Source organism: Myxine glutinosa, chromosome 4, assembly GCF_964187855.1.
Source record: "Myxine glutinosa chromosome 4, kmMyxGlut1.1, whole genome shotgun sequence".
Classification (NCBI taxonomy): Eukaryota; Metazoa; Chordata; class Myxini; order Myxiniformes; family Myxinidae; genus Myxine; species Myxine glutinosa.
Genome location: NC_136264.1, coordinates 106,782,817 through 106,800,190, shown reverse-complemented (window position 1 = coordinate 106,800,190; position 17,374 = coordinate 106,782,817). Strand labels below are relative to the sequence as shown.

General features: G+C 45.7%; 1 protein-coding gene across 14 annotated transcripts in view; it reads right to left on the bottom strand.

Annotated features, from left to right (window-relative positions):
* SLC29A3 (solute carrier family 29 member 3) overlaps positions 1 to 17,374 on the bottom strand; it is a 139,954-nt gene that overhangs the window by 106,907 nt on the left and 15,673 nt on the right. For 2 of the 14 annotated variants that reach the window (XM_078776258.1, XM_078776260.1), the window contains exon 2: positions 6,852 to 6,975. The exons of 1 other annotated variant lie outside the window; for it this stretch is intronic. The gene's annotated coding sequence lies outside the window, so the exon portion shown is untranslated. Of the gene's footprint in view, positions 1 to 6,851; positions 6,976 to 8,608; positions 8,717 to 9,017; positions 9,126 to 11,156; positions 11,591 to 17,374 lie in introns of those variants that run through there. 11 more of the 14 variants (XM_078776257.1, XM_068102429.2, XM_068102427.2 and 8 more) reach the window with 11 other exon arrangements.

Below are 17,374 nucleotides of genomic sequence, written 5' to 3'. Positions count from 1 at the left end.
TAAAAATGCTGCACAGGCTTGGTTGCCTGCAATTATGCCTAGCATGGCTGCAAGAGGAACCCCCCCCCCCCCCCCACCCCCAATGCCCCCATTCACAGAGCACGTGTGGTCACCCAATGGTTTGATGAGCATGACACTGATGTTAGACACGCCATGGTCTTCTCGGTCAGATGTGAACACAATCGAGCATGTATGGGATATTCTGGAGCAATGCCTGAGACAGTGATTTCCACATTCATCAATCAGGTGTGATTTGATTGACTTTCTTGTGGAAGAATGGTGCTGCATCCGTCCTGCAGAATAACAGCCGCTGGTCAACTTTATACCACAGTGCATACAGGCCACACATGGTGGCCCAGCAGCCTATTAAGTGACTTTAATTTGGTGTTTCCTTTTTTGTCCACTACCTGTGTATAGATGGCTCCAAAGTAGAAATAGGCGATAAACATTAGCAACTAGAAAGAGCAATCAGATTGCAGACCCTCGCCAGGATGTGTTTTCAGTGGTTTTTAAGGCTTTTGTGTTAAAACAAATATGGCGACCGAACCACGTGACCGATGACGTCATCATTTTTTTTTTCTCCACCAACATGACGCTCAAGATATTTCATCTTGATCGATGAAGTTTTGTACTTGTCGAATTATGTCATAATGGAGGCACCTATGACATCATATTTTATTCCCCATGGAGAATTCTTTACAATGAGCCATGTCTCAATTTTTTCTATTCAGCACTTTCGGAGATATAGAGATGCAAAGTTTTTCGGTTTTCCCAAGATGGTGACCAAACCATGTGACCTACGACATCATAATTACCATCAAAAAATTCTACAGGTGGTGAATTCTACAGCACCTATGGTGAAAATTTCCTGTCAATTGGACCAACGGTTGCAGAGAAAATCGTAATTATTCTGTGCAGACAAACAGACAAACAAACGGACTCAACTGCAATACCCTCTCCTCTGGTGAGGGTAACTAGAGAGTTCATAGAACACCTTACCCCCACAATCTTGAGAAACAAGGACATGGGCGTGGTCTGAGCGACAAATTTGATTGGTCATGATGACATAAAATGAGTAATATTTTGTCCAAGTACTGCCAAACTTCTAAAACCAATGCAGAGTCTATTACACCACCTTATTTAACACGTTACATCAGATATTCATGCCTGTTGTACATGTCTTTTATGAAGTCCTTAAAAACAGTACGTTTCCTGTTTGAAATGATTTTCAATTTTGTTTGACTGCCAGACAGGCAGACAGAGTATAACAATAATCTCACTCTTCTCAGCACATGTGCAATTGAGACAAATTCAGAGCCAAAGTACTGCTAAATTACAGGTGCGCTTTCCAGATTAATTGTCCGATTTGTGTTCAACATATAACATTCAATTGAAATCAAGTTGTTCCTCAATGATAAACTGATGCTTGTAGACAGGCAGACAGATAAACCGACAAAGTAATCCAATTGCTTTCCCTGGCTTTTCACTTTGCGTGGTAAAGATGATACAGTTGGACCTCAGCATTAGCGGGGGATAAGTTTTTATGGCGTAGCCCATAGGGCAAAGTAGTCCAGAATAGTGTTTGTCCGTCCCTATGTATGTATGTATATATATTCCCTCAAATGCATACCAATCAGAGCTGAAGATTTGGTCACATGACAGGGCGTTGTGATTACGTCGTACAAAGGCAGACAATACACACCGCCATTTTGATTCCGATGCCGTGCAGGCCGAACATATCGTTGAACCTGTCATATATCACAATCGCCTTGCTCTACCTTTACGTATTTTATTCAGTGTGAAACGCAAACAAACCGATTGTTAAAATGACCATCAAATATCAAAAGCATAGACATTACGGATTTTCCAACACAGTACATATAGGCCTTAGGCTTCATGACTCACCTTCAGGCCGCTTTGGACAAATTCGCCCAGGTTTCTTAATACAGTAGTGTTTTTTCGTAATAATAATAATAATAATAATAGTAATAATAATAATAATAATAGCGTTAATACTAATAGAGTAAATATTATCGTAACACTGCAATTCCTTTGTCGTTATAGCAACGTTTATAGATTGAAGTGGTGTATGGATCATTAATCAATGATAAGTGGTGCACGATACAAATAATGAGGAAGTAAGGAATTAGCCTTGTTTTTTTTTTTTTTTTGTAATAACATTTTCATAATAATGACAACGTAACATAAATATTACAGTTAATCTAATCATAACACTAATCCCTTTGTAGTGACTGCAAAGTTACTGGAGGTTAAAATATATCTTCTATAGATTAAATTAGTGGCAGTTTTGTGTCCGGCCGTCATGCTACGTCACTACGTCTCTGATGTCATTATGATGGCTGACTCCACCGACCAACATTTTAATTTACAAGTACACCTGCTCATGACGGGAGCGGCAGGAAGGGTCATTCCTCTTTGGGGTATATAGATTACAGTCGATCAATGGTCGGGTCTCAAGAACATTGGGTGTGTGTTCATTTCCCAAGTTACTTGTGGAGAGATCGCCAAGTGTTTTACGCATTCGAGCAAGCACTCCATTCAAAACCGTTAAGGAATGGCTGGCTTGGTAAGCGTAAGCTAGCTGCTTGGTAAATGAGCACATCCTAGTCTTCCTCCCTTTCAGTTTCATGATAAACAGCAGGAAAAGTGGGTTTCATTGGTGGTTTTCAAAACAAAACCTTAATTGGTGGGTTTCAAAAGGCCGCTACGAAAAACACCACTTTAGTGGCAGGGTCATGTTATTTATCCAACCCTTGTGGGGTATATAGATTACAGCCAATCTTCGCTCAGTTCTGCAAGTAAAACATACCTCACGGATGTCAGGCTTCCTCCAAATTTCTTTGTTTAATGTTATAGACAGCATTAATGACTGTTTAAAAAGCTAACGATACATGTTTGTGGTATATAATATTTTACAAGCCCAGCTACACCACTGTTGGACTTCTTGTCTTGTTTTTATTTTATAGTGTAGGCTCATGGAAGAGCTACGGTGCAGCACAAACCAGGACACAACATAAGAAAGCGAACAGCAGGAGAAAGGGGAAATGCCAACCACAGGTCGGTGGGAGAAAACAGATGGATACGGACAAACAAGGTATGCAGGTAATAGTGAGGGACAAGATGTATACATAACGGAAGAACATGAAGGGTGGACAAGATGTATACATAACCAAAAGTTTTGGGAGGGATTGGAGGTGGTTTAACAGGTGCAGAAAAGATCATGTTATGATCCGCGAATATGCAGGGCCCGCAAATGTTGGGACCATGAATGTTGTGGGCCGACTGAACTTTATGTAGGATTTTACAAAGTCTGCCATTTGTGTCCCGATTCCTCAAGAGACCTCAATTCACCAAGTAATTGGTATAAATTGGAATTGAAGTGTATGGGGATACTGGAAAGACTTGAAAGTAGCTTGTGTGTGGATGAGTGATTGTTTGAGTTTGGAGCAATGCAGGCATGATGGGCCGAATGGCCTCCTACTGCACCAAAGTACTGTCATGTTCACCGGGGGATTTAGATCCCCCAAGGTGATGGGTGGCCGATCAAGCTTTAACTCTGAGGCATTCAATCAAACAATGGTGGCTCTTCTTTACACACGCGGGAAGAGGGTGACGAAGCTTACCTGCGCGGTTTCCACTGGAGCATCCTCGAACCACAAACGATTAAACAAGACAGGCATGGAATTAAAATGCAATAAATAAAGGGTTTAATAAAAGAAATGCAGGCAACAATAAATGCACGGTGAAATCGAATTCCTAATCGGGGCGCCCCCATACGGACTCGCATACAACACAAGGGGAGAAATAAATGACTAATAAAATGTGTGTGGTTTGTCTGCTTCATACTCAGCTTTGAGCGGCCCTTGAACCCCATCGGTCCTTGAACGGGTCCCCGAGTCCCCACGCGGGAAAACGCCCACGGCACGATGTCCGTTCACCACACCAGCCGCCGAACATGAAGCGAACAGGCCCTCGTTCCGTGCACCACAAAGCACCGAGGTCTCTCAGGCGCATACAGCCGTCACGAAGCCAGCACCAACTAATCGGGGAAAGGATGCTTCCGCTCCTCCACGCAGCCAGGAACAGAGCGAGCGCGCGAATGCCACCGCCAAGAGCGAGCACGAACTGCGATTGCATGCAACAAGAACCCAGCGCAAGAGGACAAAATGGCGGCCGCTTTGCCTTTTTGTTCCCCTGTCTCGAACGTCATCTGATGACATCCGCACGCGCTCCAATAAAAGAGTCCATCGTAGCAGTCCATCACCCTGACCAATCATCACCTCTCGGGGTGGGGCCCCACGGCCCTGCCTGCTTGGTGTTGCGATGACCCGGCTGGCGGCACCAGCGGCAGCGTTCAATGTCTGAATCCATTGGCTTTATTTAATGCTTATAATTACGCTCCGACCGCTTGGCTGGTAGTGTGTGTGTGTGTAAGGGATTTCATTATAATCCCTATCCTGATAGTGGCAGCAGCGTCACACTGTGACCCATTTCCAGTCCGGCGTCTGGTTGTCAGACTTTGAAGAACTGTTGACACAAATATCCCATGTTTGACCTTGCAAAACATTCTTTCCCTTTGAGGCTTTGCCTGCTTGTCAATTCTGTACAACTTCTCTTCGAGGCGGCAGTCTGTGGCATTGGGGTGGAATAAACTTGGGACGATGTTTTGAGTTCTTTGATCTTTGAGAAAAGTATATCAAGCAGACTACGGGTTGTGGCTCGCTGAGATGTTGGTGCTGGCTGTGTAAGAACCATGATGTTATACCAGGTGGTGTTACTTGGCTAAACTCCACGTCTCCCATGCATGTATTCTTATCTATGATAAACCTCTGGTACACTGTCCGAGTTTAACAAGGTGCTTATTCCGGGGGAATGGATTCAAACCCACAACATGTGCAGTGTAGTGTCATAAGGAACAAGGGGAAAAAACCCCCAAAAACACAAAGGTCATTTACATACAGGGAATTACCCTTATACCTTACCTAATTAACATAGCTACACCCCTCTCATGGAGACAATTATACGACCTTACCGGACACACGGAGCTGACTTAAGTACATCAAGGTGGCTTCCACGACATTCGGAGCATGGTAATCTGATACAATTCTATCTGGACTAAGGTATTTCATTGCCTAACCCCCACAAACGTAACAGTACTTTGTATGCAGTACTTGAAATTCAAGAGTCCCCTTGGAAGTGAATGCAGTCCTGAACTTAAGTCCATTTTTCTGGGTCGATTTCAATACTTATATTGTTAATTGATCGATAAAGATTTGACTGGGAAAAAAAAGATGGTGCTCCTGAATCACCATTTTATTTTTCCAAGCACACAATAGCCAGTCGTTAAAATATGGCTTTGTTTAAGTTGGATATAGTAGTTAAAGTAGTTATATCCAATGTCCAGATACTAGCTGTTAAAATAAGTATAATGCGGCCGGCATTCTAAAAAGTCTATTTTCTGCAGGAATGGGTTGCAGGGTGTTTCATGTATCAGGAATAAAAAGCCTCGACCTCACTTTGCTCGCATCGGCCAAATGAATCATGTTGGAAAGGATGGGGGGGGGGGGGGTGAGGGGGAGTAGCTTAATCGTGTATCTATGTGTGTATAATATCCACATCTGACACTAGCTTGTGTGTTATATCCACAGCCGACACTAGCTTATGTGTTATATCCATTGCGAACGCAAGCTTACGAGTTATATCCACGACCAAAACTAGCTTGCGTGTTATATCCACGACCAACACTAGCTTGCGTGTTATATCCACAACCAACACTAGCTTGCGTGTTATATCCACAACCAACATGAGCTTACGTGTTATATCCACAACAAACACTAGCTTGCGTGTTATATCCACAACCAACACTAGCTTGCGTGTTATATCCACGACCAACACTAGCTTACATGTTATATCCACAACCAACACTAGCTTACATGTTATATCCACAACCAACACTAGCTTGGCGTGTTATATCCACGACCAACACTAGCTTACATGTTATATCCACAACAAACACTAGCTTGCGTGTTATATCCACGACCAACACTAGCTTGCGTGTTATATCCACAACCAACACTAGCTTGCGTGTTATATCCACGACCAACACTAGCTTACATGTTATATCCACAACAAACACTAGCTTGCGTGTTATATCCACAACCAACACTAGCTTGGCGTGTTATATCCACGACCAACACGAGCTTACATGTTATATCCACAACAAACACTAGCTTGCGTGTTATATCCACAACCAACACTAGCTTGCGTGTTATATCCACAACCAACACTAGCTTGGCGTGTTATATCCACGACCAACACTAGCTTACATGTTATATCCACAACCAACATTAGCTTGCGTGTTATATCCACGACCAACACTAGCTTGCGTGTTATATCCATTGCCAACACTAGCCTGTGTGTTATATCCATGGCCAGTACTAGCTTGTAATTAAAACAGGAAATGGTACGAACCAGACTCCTCTCATCCACAGATATTTCTCGTATTTACTCTATTTCCGAGCGTCCGATTTGCATTCAGGAACAGAACAATTATGGATAACCATTTTGAGATTGACCGTTTTGTCAAATGTTGAAAATTCTTTGTAACAGACAATTTGAACAATCATCTTAATCCTACGGCCATAATAAATAGATGACCCCAAGCTCTTAAAATAAATCAAGTTGTGGAGAGCATTGTAGATATAAGATTAAAAAGCAAAAGTATTTGAAATGCCCACACAACATAACTGTCGGAGGAGAAAACATTACCCCACTCCACCCCCTCCTCACCAAGTCAGTGTGTATGCTCAGCCAGTACCAGTGCACTTTACCTTTTCTACACAACCTTTTTTGCTCCAATGACAGGTTAATGGTCGAAACGTCAGCTTCTCCTCGTGTCCCACGGTGATCAGCATATCTCGATCAACATTCTTTTGATTGCATCCACCATTATACCTGGGAGCCGACACAAAAAACACGCCTTCACGACTAAGACTAGTTCTTCATTCTACAATATACTGTACCTTGAGGATAGCTATAATCGTAATTTCCTTTGGTAACCATGAGTGACTTTACTCCGGGTAATGATAAAATTGCTTTCATGCAATATTCGCCGGTACCATGCAATGCCCAGTAGACATTTAATATTTGCCGGTACCATGCAATGCCCAGTAGACACAATATTCGCCAGTACCATGCAATGCCCAGTAGACATTTAATATTTGCCGGTACCATGCAATGCCCAGTAGACATACAATATTCGCCAGTACCATGCAATGTCCAGTGGACATACAATATTTGCCGGTACCATGCAATGCCCAGTAGACATACAATATTCGCCAGTGCATGCAATGTCCAGTAGACATACAATATTCGCCAGTGCATACAATGTCCAGTAGACATACAATATTCGCCAGTACCATGCAATGCCCAGTGGACATACAATATTCGCCAGTGCATGCAATGTCCAGTAGACATACAATATTCGCCAGTGCATGCAATGTCCAGTAGACATACAATATTCGCCAGTACCATGCAATGTCCAGTGGACATACAATATTCGCCAGTGCATGCAATGTCCAGTCGACGTACAATATTCGCCAGTGCATGCAATGTCCAGTAACCCCCCCCACCTTTAGAGGCCATTTTTCCCCGCAAAGCGGGGGTTGGCCTTTTTCGGGAACCGTGGTTGTTGTTGTTTTTTGGTCCCCTTTTTGAAGCAATGTTTTACGGCCGAATGCCCTTCCTGACGCCAACCCTTTTTGCCGCCTTTAACGACAAACAGGGAATTACCAGTGAACTGGTACTCAATTTGCCGACCTCGGAAGGATGACAGGCTGAGTTAACCCCCCTGGCGTTAATTCAGCGATCGACCGGGATTCGAACCCAGGATCCTGGGATCCTAAGCCGGCACCCTAGCCGCTAGCCCAACACCAGCACCCTAGCCGCTACCATGCAATGCCCAGTAGACATACAATATTCGCCAGTGCATGCAATGTCCAGTAGACATACAATATTCTCCAGGACCATGCGATGTCCAGTAGACATACAATATTCGCCAGTGCATGCAATGTCCAGTAGACATACAATATTCGCCGGTACCATGCAATGTCCAGTAGACATACAATATTCACCGGTACCATGCAATGTCCAGTAGACATATAATATTCAGCAGACATGCAATATTCGCCAGTGCATGCAATATCCGGTAGACATACAATATTCGCCAGTGCATGCAATGTCCAGTAGACATACAATATTCGCCAGTGCATACAATGTCCAGTAGACGTACAATATTCGCCAGTGCATGCAATGTCCAGTAGACATACAATATTCGCCAGTGCATGCAATGTCCAGTAGACATACAATATTCGCCAGTACCATGCAATGTCCAGTGGACATACAATATTCGCCAGTGCATGCAATGTCCAGTCGACGTACAATATTCGCCAGTGCATGCAATGTCCAGTAGACATACAATATTCGCCAGTGCATGCAATGTCCAGGAGACATACAATATTCTCCAGGACAATGCGATGTCCAGTAGACATAATATTCGCTGGTATCATGCAATGTCCAGTAGACATACCATATTCGCCAGTGTATGCAATATTCGCCAGTGCATGCAATGTCCAGTAGACATACAATATTCGCCAGTGCATGCAATGCCCAGTGGACATGCAATATTCGCCAGTGCATGCAATGCCCAGTAGACATACAATATTTGCCAGTGCATGCAATGCCCAGTGGACATACAATATTCGCCAGTGCATGCAATGCCAAGTAGACATACAATATTTGCCAGTACCATGCAATGTCCAGTGGACATGCAATATTCGCCAGTGCATGCAATGTCCAGTAGACATGCAATATTCGCCAGTGCATGCAATGTCCAGTAGACATGCAATATTCGCCAGTGCATGCAATGTCCAGTAGACATATAATATTCGCCAGTACCATGCAATGCCCAGTAGACATGCAATATCCAGTAGACATACCATATTCGCCAGTGTATGCAATATTCGCCAGTGCATGCAATGTCCAGTAGACATACAATATTCGCCAGTGCATGCAATGCCCAGTGGACATGCAATATTCGCCAGTGCCTGCAATGCCCAGTAGACATACAATATTTACCAGTGCATGCAATGCCCAGTGGACATGCAATATTCGCCAGTGCATGCAATGTCCAGTGGACATACAATATTCGCCAGTGCATGCAATGCCAAGTAGACATACAATATTTGCCAGTACCATGCAATGTCCAGTGGACATGCAATATTCGCCAGTGCATGCAATGTCCAGTAGACATACAATATTCTCCAGGACAATGCGATGTCCAGTAGACATATAATATTCGCTGGTATCATGCAATGTCCAGTAGACATACCATATTCGCCAGTGTATGCAATATTCGCCAGTGCATGCAATGTCCAGTAGACATACAATATTCGCCAGTGCATGCAATGCCCAGTGGACATGCAATATTCGCCAGTGCATGCAATGCCCAGTAGACATACAATATTCGCCAGTGCATGCAATGCCCAGTGGACATACAATATTCGCCAGTGCATGCAATGCCCAGTAGACATACAATATTTGCCAGTACCATGCAATGTCCAGTGGACATGCAATATTCGCCAGTGCATGCAATGTCCAGTAGACATGCAATATTCGCCAGTGCATGCAATGTCCAGTAGACATGCAATATTCGCCAGTGCATGCAATGTCCAGTAGACATATAATATTCGCCAGTACCATGCAATGCCCAGTAGACATGCAATATTCGCCAGTGCATGCAATGTCCAGTAGACATACCATATTCGCCAGTGCATGCAATGTCCAGTAGACATACAATATTCGCCAGTGCATGCAATGCCCAGTGGACATGCAATATTCGCCAGTGCCTGCAATGCCCAGCAGACATACAATATTTGCCAGTGCATGCAATGCCCAGTGGACATGCAATATTCATCAGTGCATGCAATGTCCAGTGGACATACAATATTTGCCAGTGCATGCAATGTCCAGTGGATATACAATATTTGCCAGTACCATGCAATGCCCAGTGGACATGCAATATTCGCCAGTGCATGCAATGTCCAGTAGACAGGCAATATTCGCCAGTGCATGCAATGTCCAGTAGACATGCAATATTCGCCAGTGCATGCAATGTCCAGTAGACATGCAATATTCGCCAGTGCATGCAATGTCCAGTAGACATATAATATTCGCCAGTACCATGCAATGCCCAGTAGACATGCAATATTCGCCAGTGCATGCAATGTCCAGTCGACATGCTTGAAGGAAATAACCTTTTCGGCAAACACCATTGGGGGAAATGTAATACTAGGACCATCAGCACAAGGAGGCCCTTGCGCTTGTCAAAGCTGGACAATCATGCCAATATACGGTACGAGTACCCCTCTATCCCCACCACATCTGGATACCAAATTCAATTTTAAAACAATACAGGAACTATCCTGCCACTACCATCACAGGAAGATCATTTTGCCATGCAGGCATTCACTGGTCCCCAAGTGAAAGACCCATCCTCACCACCATCCCAACTCATTGTCTTTTGTCTTAAATTGTGCGCCTTTGTCCATTCTGCTGAAAAGTTTTTCTGCATTTATTTTGTCTTTACCATTCATAGTCTTAAAAACCTCCCATCAGAATTTCAGATCCCCTCGCACTCGCTTTCCTTGTATTAATGTAAAACGTCCTGTCTGTTTCAGCTGCTGCTTAAAGCTTGGTCTTATACTTATAGCCTGACCTGGGATCAACCCTCAGGTCTACCCTCTCGATGACGACCACGTTTTTTTTCAGATGTGGTGACCAAAACTGCACACAAGGTTCCCAAATTCCTGTACAGTGCCTCTTTTGATTTAAAGTGTATCCCTCTACAAATACAAACTATAATACTATAACTTATTAGCTTTACCTATGGCTACCTGGTCACATGCTCCAAGACTACACCTTGCAGAATATAATCCCAATTAGTATTATTCTTACCAAACGTCAACACCATATATATATATATTTGCAAATATTGTGTTTATTTGGACCTGTCAATATTTTGCTCAGTCTTAAAATATCCAGACTTCCCTGAATCTAAACCCCTCCCTCTCACTTACCTACGTGCTGTCTTTCTTACCTCGAAGTCTAAGCGTACGTATGCACCTTGGTTCTGAGTACCGGATAAATTAACACTGCCTCGCAAATCCTACTGATGAAGCCTCCAGAAAGAACGAGAGTTCGACAAAGGACGAGCACATTTCGACAGCAGCCAAATACCAGAAACGAAAGCGAGCCGAGGCTTAACAAACTTCAACCCTGGCTGGTTGCCCGGAAAGCAGCCATGATTCGCCGGTCACAACTTGCGTTCTCTCACCACGTGAAGTCGTGAAGCTCCAGAATTGGACACCCGCAAAAGTTCGTGCGCACGAATACACCACGTCCTCTAAAAGATATACAAACAAAACCTGCATCGACCACTTCGATTCGGGTCACAGCGAGCAAACACCCCCTTTATAAGTCACCCGTATGAATACACTACCTTATCGCTCAGAACCAGCTACACCGCTTCCATCATTTCTATTGTTTATTACTCTGGCAATTTGTCATCTCGAGAAGACGATAAAGTTCCCCTTTTCAGACTGTGTATGTGTGTATATGTGTATATATATTATATATATGTATATATATATTCTATATATGTATATATATATATATATATATATATATATATATATATATATTTTTTTTTATATATATATATATATATATATATATATATATATATATATATATAGATAGATATATATATATATATATATATATATATATATATTATATATATATATATATATATATATATATATATATATATATATATATATATAGATAGATATATATATATATATATATATATATATATATATATATATATATATATATATATATATATATATATATATATATATATATATATTGTTGCGGACGCGGTTAAAGATGTTATTTACCGAGCGGTTGGTATTACCGCGACCGAACAGTTCCCCCGATTCTTCCCCAACTCACCCGATTCACCCAGACGTTGGCCAAATCGCGCTATGCCAAATCAATGATAGAAAGGACACGACGACTGGGAAAGAGGAAACGACGCAAGGGGTACAGTTCTCAAGACCTCCGGAGGAGGGTATAATTACAGTGGTGGAGAAAAGGGGTAGATTACAAGGCAGTGAGGTAAAGACACAGAAGAGATGGGCACTTAATTACCGTCTTATCTTAGCCCAGACAGACCACAGACAAACAGAACAAGGCAGACTTACACAGGGATTGATGGCAGGAAGGGACAGGTAGGTGATAGCACAAGGTGCACCTTGGCTCGGGGACAGGATAAAGCACGGTCCAGAAGATGCGGGGAGGCCTCACAGCGCTCGGAGGGGACGTCTTTCTTGCTTCAAGCTCAGCGCGCATCTGACGTCACCTCCCTCTCACTGCGCATGCTCAGCGGGGAGTGACACGCCCTCGGCTGGTTGGTTCCGCCCCACTGGGGCCGGTCCGCCGCTTCCATTGGGTGCGGGGGTTACCGGGCTCCGCCCTTGACGAGGAGCTGACAGGGAGCCCCTATTTGGTAACCCCGTCAAGCACATGTTCGATGGCGGCTCGTTGGGAAGGCCTGGTGCCCTCCCAACACCCCCTACCAACCAAGCCGGAGTGAGGACGCGCACTTCCTGCGCTCGTTGTTGTTGTTGTTGTTGTTGTTGTTGTTGAACTGTGAGGGAGAGCTGCGGGGAGGTATTGGGAGGTCCTAAACTTCCTAACGGTGCCATACAATCACATTCTGGTGCAACGAAGGGTCAGAATTAATGGAAACGAGTCCTTAACTGACATAGACTAAGAATAACTAGCAAGATGTCCTATAGTTGTCTTACATGAGATGCGGTGAACCTGGGCACGACATTTAATGGGGGAAATAGGGGGAGGTCGGGTCTACAGAGTGTTGTTTACAGAAAATGGGACTAGGGAATGGGGGATTGGGGATAGTTGGGAAGTATTGAGGAAATAGGGGAATATTTACAAGCGGATATGGATGGATGCAAATCCCATATCCGCAACACTGCACCCTTCTCTACCTCGGGGCGTCCCGACCCGATATATTTTTACCTACTTTAGTGTGGCACTCAGATGTAGTTCCCTCTACTATTAACTCAACCCTGAGTGCGACAGTTTTACAGATGTTCACAAATGAGTAAATATGTCCCCCTGCGACGTTGCACCCTTCTCCTAACAGAAACACACCCACAGGATAACCGAATCGCGGAAAGCATCCTCAAACTAAACATACAGCCGGTAGGGAGCATTATTTATACAACACTGATATTTACACTACGATCCAGGACCTGTTCTTTGAGGAACACATGCAGATGTTATAAATAGGGAGAGCACGCATGCCAGCATCGATACACCAACCCACGAGTGCCCTGTGGCCCTACGGCCTTTAATAATGTGCAGAGCACCCCGTCCAAGCACCAAAAGCACCACCCCATTACGCACAGTCAGCACCATCCGGTGCACCAATAAAGTGTTCATAAAAATGCACAATTAAGTGTCCATGGTCACCGGTGGTGTCGCAGCCGGCCGATGTTCTGCCGCTGGTCTTGCCTTCATGGAGTGCACTTGGCCTTCTGGCTTCTTTAGAAATAAAGAAAGGCGCCAACCGCGTCCATTTCTTAATTGTGGCCATCAGGGGGGCCAACTAAAAGTGGTTCACCTGTATGGCATAGGTGCCACGTTGACCCAGAGGTCCATCCACGGGTGGTGCTTGACCGCAAAAGAACTGCGGTCCATTGTGGGCGGCCACAAAAATTGCGGTCCATATGGTGTATCGATCCAGGCAGCAAGCAGCGGAAGTACAGGCCCACAACTGCGGAGCCAGCACCTCTTTCTCCTCTCTCTCTGCCCCAAAGCCAGATCCTCGGAGGTGGGAGACAAAAGAAGCCAAGTGAGTAAGGTGGTAAGGGCGCAAAAGTGCATGCAGTACTTGGTAATGCACCCTGGGGGCACATGGGAACCAGGTGAGACAGGTACGTTCCTACCATACACCCCCCCCCCCCCCACCAGGTAACCTACATTGCCCCTCCCTTACCCCTTACGGTATCCACAAAACACAACACTACCCATAAACATCTACTTTACACATCAACAAACGTCCCTACTGTCTTCCCCGTTCCTCCCATAAACCAAATTTGTCTTCTCTCCCTCCTAACCAATCAAATTTGCCATTTCCAACTCTCATCAAAATTTGCCATCTCCAACTCAACATCAAAATCTGCCATCACCAATTCATCATCAGTCCCTCCTAAGGAGGGAGAGATGGAATCACCCCAATGTCTCATCCACGTCGTGATGCGTCTCACAAATCCAAACAGTAATTCTCCTTTCCTGCAACACAAAACAAAGAAAACACAGGTGTGGAGTCATCAGCATCACCTCAGGTAAGGGGCTGCGTATGGTGCGACAGGTTCATCAATCCTAACTATTTCCAAATGGCTTTAACAACTTTACATTACCCGGGGTCTTTCCCTGCCAATCCATTGGCCAACTTACACTATGGGTTCTAAAAACCAATTCCCATTGACCAAACTGTGGTGCTTTTCAATTTGGGGTCTCACTCCCCCGATTCATCTCCCGGTGCCCTTGCACAATTTCTGGGCTGCGACGTGTAGCTCTCCCAGCAGGTCTACCCACCTGCACACCTCCACCACTGCAGTTGCCACCCGAGCTTACTGAGCTCCTCACCCTAACCTAACTAACTGGGGAAGGCCCCTCCTGGCTCTGTCACCCCTCGGTGCCCTCTGGCACTGGGCTACCCGGGTCCGTCCTCCGGTTCCTCGGGCCCCATCCACAACAACTACTACCGGCTCCCAGAGCCCACCTGCGGCCTCACCTGGCCGACATCCTCACAGTGGTGGAGTGCCCAAACCAGCTACACACACTAACAGGCTACACGCCCAGCCATTTCCACAACACTAATGCACCCATCCAAATATCATTCTTCCACTCGCACCACAGATGCCAATATCCAACCACAATTTACCTATACCCTCTACCTAACACTTACACTACCCGCCCCGGGTATCCGTGATGGGGGTCCACTCTTCCCCCATCCACACCTTCGCACCACGCACACCACTCCGTACCACTTACTCCAACTCTCTCCACACCACTCATTCTCTGCTCCATATATTCCACACACCTGTACTTGCACACCTGTGCTCTCATACTTGGTGCCGCCTGCACCCTTCTCTCCCCCAAGCGCATTCGCGCTGATCCACAACACTCACTACTCACCATGACACTCATCCGCAATACTCTCTCATTCATCACTTGTACACTCACACACACCTCGGAGCATTGCCTCACCGATGCCTCATTTGAAGCTGCTCACCAGCACTTCCATTCACACTGCATCATCTGCTCTGTCTACTCCCTTCTAAAACTCGCGCTCCTCCGTCTTCCCTTACACTCAGCGCTCCCACGTCATTATCAAACCCTAAGCTACTACATCCCCACGACAAGTACCAGTCACTAACTAACCTTTACGTTACCTGATGTCATCTCTAGTCCCTATCATTATCCAAGCCCTCCCTGGCTCGGTTGTCATAGCCACCCCATATACTATAGCGCATTTGCCCCACTTTTGTGAGGGATGACAGAGTTGCCATCCCACCACATCGGGCATCTCCCACTACCAATTTTGCACATCAAATTTCAACAAATCAAAAATTTGCCAATCACTACCCATCATCTGCCAATCATTACTGCCAATCCTTTGCCAATCATCAAATTTTTTCCTTTTTCTAATTTTGGGTCCAAAACACTAACCTCGTCATTACAGTCTACTTACTAATGCCTCTCGGTGCGCCAATTCACTTCTAAAGCTCGGCTTCGTACAGCCAAGCAATGAATGCGGGTTGTTTGGTGCCAGCGGCTGGATACGTCCCGCATTCGGTGCAGGGAAGGAGGTTTACCCGGGCCAAGATCCCACGCACCATCTCGGCACGGAGCCATCCCATGGCCCGATCTCGACCCTGCCGGAATGCCTCAACAAAAAGGGGTCGCCATGACGACCCTTCCTATCGGCTGCCCGCTCCGCCTAGTGGGGCACGGACGCGGCCGTTCAAAGCGAGGCCCAGCGTGGATCGCGTACGGCGGTCCTTTCGAACCCACCGTGGCTCGGATCCCCGCTGGTTCTCGCGGCACGCGAAGCTTGCCCGGCGCGCACCGAGGGCCCGATTCGGCTAAAAGTCGCTCTAACCGCTAACCCGGTTACCGTCGATGCCATCACCTGCATGCTTACACGCATACGCTACCCCTTTCTTGCTCATACATCCAGCTATTCCCATTCTCCTCGTCATTGCACCTTCTCTTACACACCCAGGTACACTCATTCCGCTCACAGACTTGGTCACACACCTGACCACCGAACACCTTGGCACACATTCGTCGCTCGCACACCTCATCAACACACCTCTTCGCGCCCCCTCCTCGGTCACCTCCTCTGTGACGATCACAGGTGTGCTCTCACTCGCACACCCAACCACGTGCCTCACTACCAATTCCAGCGTGCATTCCCACACACACTCTACCATTCCAGGTGTGCTTCCTTTCTCACCTGTCACAACCAACTCACGCTCCGTGTCACTCTTACTACTCTCACCTCCACTCTTGACAGCGCACTCACCCTTACTCTCGACAGCGCACTCTTTCCTCATGCACCCGTCCGTTACACACCTTTCTCGCGCACACTCTCCCGTTACACCCTCTGTAACACTCACCACAGGTGTACACTCTTCCTTACTTTTGACAGCGCACTCTTTCCCCAGCACACGTCCGTTACACACCTTGCTCGCGCATCCTCTCCCGTTACATCCTCTGTAACACTCCTCACTACGCGCTTCCATGTGCTCCCTCGCACACGCGCTACGACCGACTCACTCTCGACAGCACCCTCACTCCTTGGCGCGCACTTTTTCCTCACACACCCCAGAGTCGGACTTTCTCGCACACCTCCTTTTTCGCACACCAGACCTGTCGCACACTTCACCAACGGCCTCTCACGAACACCCGGGTCCATCTCGACCCCCAAGCTCATTAAATCACCTGGCGCATCATACGCACGACCATATTGGTCACCACTTACACCGGGTCCTCTTTCTCTTCGCTTCTCCTCCATCACCTGCAAATCCCTCATCCGGTTAATGAGCACATCATCACGATCCGAACACAGACTTTGGACCAATTCTTTTACTTCCTCTTTTATCTCTTTCTTATCCCCTCTCCGTCGCTT